At 49.1% G+C, this 4,614-nt stretch overlaps 1 non-coding gene across 1 annotated transcript; it reads right to left on the bottom strand.

Annotated features, from left to right (window-relative positions):
- Window positions 1–4,215: 4,215 nt before the first annotated feature.
- On the bottom strand, window positions 4,216–4,287 carry TRNAD-GUC (transfer RNA aspartic acid (anticodon GUC)). Its single transcript has one exon. It is a non-coding gene; the product is annotated as a tRNA-Asp (tRNA).
- Between the last annotated feature and the right edge of the window lie 327 nt (window positions 4,288–4,614).

Consider the following 4,614-nt stretch of genomic DNA (forward strand, 5'->3'; position numbering starts at 1 on the left):
GGGTCACTGATGGAGCGGGAGGAGAGGCCCGCAGCGGCTGCAGCTATGGAGGAGGCCACAGGAGGTGAGTCGGCCTAGTTGGCAGGGGTAATGATGGGGGAGGGGACACCGACTCTTACCCCTGCGGGACACAGCAAGGGTGCATTGCGCTTTTTGTAAAACCAGCTTATGTGTCTCTTATAGGAGAGTACGTCACTGCCCAAGTGGTCACCAGCCATCCTATGAAAGCTCCTTCCCACTCTAGAAGATGCAGATATTTGTAATGACAAATTACCTCAGGACCATTGTAAACCCTTTTGCTACAAGTGTATCCACAAGCTAGCAGGGAAAGAAACATCTCAGGTCATGAAGGACTTTCTCTCTGTACAGATGGAGATGCTGTTAACTCTTAAAGCCTTCCAAGCAACCCCCTTTAAGACTAGGAAGCCGGAACCCCACACTAACAGAGAAGGTTCTTCCTCCCAGGAGGGCCCCTCCACTAACAGGGCAGAGGGCAGTAGACTTAGGCATCCTGAACCCCTGAGACCTCTTCCCTCTTAGGACTCTGAGGAGGAAGAGGAGGCTGAAGCTCCTGGTGAGTTTTTCTGACGAGGGCTTAGAGGACAGTCAGGAGGAGGAGGACCTTATCACATGCCTGACGTAGGGGTCCTGCGCGGCCCCGAAACGTTGCACCTTTTCTTTGTGATGTGACTTCCTTTCATTAAAACCTTCTTGGACAACTTTTGCTGATCCATGGTGTGCTGGCGAAGATGTACGTTTAATAGGAGGAGGAGGTCTCCAGACACGGCAGACATATTTTTTTCTGCCGACACTATGAAGGGCCTCCAATTTTTTGTAGTCCCAAAGCCCTCGGAAGTACCGCCTCATAATAAATCTAAGAAGGCTAAACAGGTTCCTGCGGTACAAGAAATTCTGCATGGAAAGCATCTATACTCTCAAGAAGCACCTTCTGAAGGACTTATTTATGGTCACTATAGACCTAAAGGACGCCTACTTTCACATCCCCATTTTTCCAGAGCATCAAGCCCTTCTAAGGTTTGCGATCCCCTCCGATCAGGGAGTGCAGCATTGGCAGTTTTGTGCCCTTCCCTTCGGACTGGCAGCCAGTCCGAGAGTATTTTCAAAGATCCTTGCAGAGGTGGTTGTGTACCTCCATCTCCAGGGGGTAGCACTGATATTGGTTTACAAACAGAGTCAAGATCTCCTTCTTGCCGACCTGGAGAAGGTAGTGAGTACCTTGGAGTCCCTGGGGTGGAAAATCGTCCAGGAACAATCCTTGATGATTCACGCACAGACCAAGGTTTATTTGGGATTCCTGGTAGATTCAGCAGCACAGAAGCTTGTGTTGTCCCAGGGGAAAGTAGAGGGCCTCATGGCGGCAGTATTATCCCTACTAGAAACAGAACAGGTCTCCTACAGAAGGGTTATGAGAATCCTCGGGTCGATGACATCCTGTATTCCCGCGGTCCCATGGGCTCAGCTCCATTCCAGGGCTCTCCAGCAATTCCTCCTATCCTCCTGGGACAGAAAAAGAGGGTCGCTGGACAACAGGGTCTCCATTCTGGGAGGGGTGAAGAAGTCCTTGCAGTGGTGGCTCAATCCTCAGAGGTTGGTCTGGGAAGTCTTCTCGTGCTGGTGCCAGGTGAAGGGGACTTCTCATCAGATACCTGCGATCCTGGCCTCTCTCCAGGATGGAGCGGACCGTGGGTAGGAAAACACCAAGAAAGGGTTCGGGGAGAAGTGCAGTGGGTGGAGGTACACTGAAATAGGGTTCAGCAAGAGTGGGGGGAGAAGAGGAGGTAGTTGGGGGAACACAGATAAGGGGTTCAGAAAGGGGGGGGGGTGAAGCCTGGGTGGGTACGGAAACACCAAAAAGGGGTTGGGGGGGAAGTAGGGATGTGTCCCTTTTCATCTCATAGGACCTACTAGTCTACTAAATTTTCCCTAGACCATCTGGCAGCACTTTTACATCCAGACTTGACCAACGAAGGGGCAGGAACTTAGACGCTGCCATTCCGAGGTCTCTGGGGCCAAACACCGTGCAGGGCTAGAGAGGGAGCTGGTTGAGAGATTTGAAGATGAGAGGAAATGGGAGAAATGAATACGCCAGCGTAAAATTGCACACATGCTTTAAAGCAGGGGTCTCAAACTGGCGGCCCTCCAGCTGTTGCGAAACTACAAGTCCCATGAGGCATTGCAAGGCTGACAGTTACAAGTATGACTTCCAAAGGCAGAGGCATGATGGGACTTGTAGTTTCACAACAGCTGGAGGGCCGCCAGTTTGAGACCCCTGCTTTAAAGCATCTCTGTCCTCCTTGTGTCCTCCCCGTCCAGGGATTCAAATTAGTGACTTCTTGCTTACGAGCCCGGTGCTCTACCACTTGCGCCACCGTCCGAGGTGCTTGTGATGCTTCTGAAAATGCTGGGGCCTTATCCTGTGTTTTTGAGGCAGCCTATCCAACCTTAACCACCTGCTGAATTTGAAGTTGGGGAAAGGTATTGAATTGCTTGGGCTCAGTAATATGGGGGGATTGGGTGCAGAGGATCACCTATCTAGCTCAGTGTGGGCAGATGAAAGCAAAAATTAGAATTTGCATAAAAATTACTTAGAACTGCCAAACACCATATCTTTTTTTTATCAAAGGCCCTGGAGAAAAAAAGTGTTTTTAAATTTATCCATAGGTAAAACTTTAGAGGCTACCAGTTTAACGTTACACAGGAGGTCCAGTGGCAGAATTATTATTGCAATACACGTTAATGCATTTCATTCATTAAACCCAATCTAATCCTGAATTTTTGGCTAAAATATAAAAGATGATATTGCACCGATTAAATAGATACCTACCATGTGATGCGTTAACATGCCCATGCTTCTTCACAGGCTGCCAGTTTTACGTTACACTGGAGGTCTGGTGCTAGAATTATTGCTGGATTATTAGTGCCCTCGGTCTGACGTTTGCGGCGATACCTCATATGTGTGGTGCGATTACTGTTAACATATGCGTGCTGGACCTACGTATGTGTTTGCACGTCAATTTCTTGTTTAAATTAGATATGCTGTTTCTTTGTTTTTATTTATGTAATTTGAATCAACTTTTTTGCTATCACAAGGGATGAACAGCAAAACTGGGGGTAGGTGGGCGAGCACTTAAAAGGGCTTCAGGAAGGGTGGGGGGGGGGGAGTGGAGCATAGGTGGGTAGAAAAACACCAAAAAAGCGTTTGGGGAGAAGAGCAGTGTGGTGGGTTAGGGAACACTGAAATAGGGTTCAGCAAGAGTGGGGGGAGAAGAGGAGGTAGTTGGGGGAACACAGATAAGGGGTTCAGAAAGGGGGGGAGGTGAAGCCTGGGATGGGTAACGGCAACCCCAAAAAGGGGTTAGGGGGGTGGTGTAGGGATGTGTCCCTTTTCATCTCATAGGACCTACTAGTCTACTAAATTTTCCCTAGACCATCTGGCAGCACTTTTACCGTGCCAATGACCGTGCAGGGGTAGAGAGGGAGCTGGTTGAGAGATTTGAAGATGAGAGGAAATGGGAGAAATGAATAGGTCAGCGTAAAATTGCGCACATGCATAGGTGTGCGCAGCCTATTGCATTAGGGTGTGCACTCCAAATCTTAAACACACATGTCTTTCTCTGCAGCCTCAGCTGCATTGGACTGTGAATGAATGGGAAGTGCGCTGTGCTGGGCGGCTTCCTGTTCATTCACAAACTGAAGCATACTAAAAACAGTTTACTATGCTTTAGTTATGATTGAACACAGTGAGTGAGTGTGATCACTGTCTTCATTGAGAAAAGAAAGGAGCCAGTATATGTCATATTGATTAGCCCCTTCCCCAGCTCTCCAACCTGAAACATCCCCCGCCGCAGCCGGGGGAAAGGGGAGGAGAGGAGGGAAGCTGGCAGCACTGTGGTAGGGGGGGCACAGCACAGGGGGAAGCCCAGGCATTAGGGAGAATTGGCGCCAGAGTGATTAGGGTGTGCCCAGGCACACCCGGCACACCCCCTGCGCACACCTATGCGCACATGATTTAAAGCATCTCTGTCCTTCTGTAGTGTCAAATTTGACACTGGACAGAAACCCTTTAGACTTGGTGTTTTGAGCGGGGTCGCTAGAAGATTAATTTCCAGACCAATAAGGCCCCTCCTAAAAGACCATTTAAAGGACTTAAGTTAAGCATAGCTCGTGTAGTGTGTGTCGAAAATGAAAACTCATCTCCCCATCGGGGAATCGAACCTCGGTCTCCCGCGTGACAGGCGGGAGTACTCACCACTATACTAATGAGGAACATGTGGTGGACTGGCCACTGTCGCCGTCTTCCTGCAGTAGAGCATATGGCCGTGGCTCTTCTCTTCTTTATGGAGAGATCTAGGGTGTATTAAAATCCCTTGGTATAGAGTAGACAGTCACCATGTCTGATATGGCCCTGATTTTTATAGGCCTTAGCAAACACCTTCAGTGGTGGTGCAGTGGGTAAAGCGCTGTATGTATTATCATGAGGTTGTGAGTTCAAATCCCTGCTGTGGCATGCTGAGTTTCAGGTGGGGGAGAGGATATTGACTTGATTAGGTCCAGAGGATCACCTATCTAGCCCAGTGTGGGCCAGATAAAATG

The sequence above is a fragment of the Aquarana catesbeiana genome, linkage group LG09, assembly GCF_042186555.1.
Source record: "Aquarana catesbeiana isolate 2022-GZ linkage group LG09, ASM4218655v1, whole genome shotgun sequence".
NCBI classification, from domain to species: domain Eukaryota; kingdom Metazoa; phylum Chordata; class Amphibia; order Anura; family Ranidae; genus Aquarana; species Aquarana catesbeiana.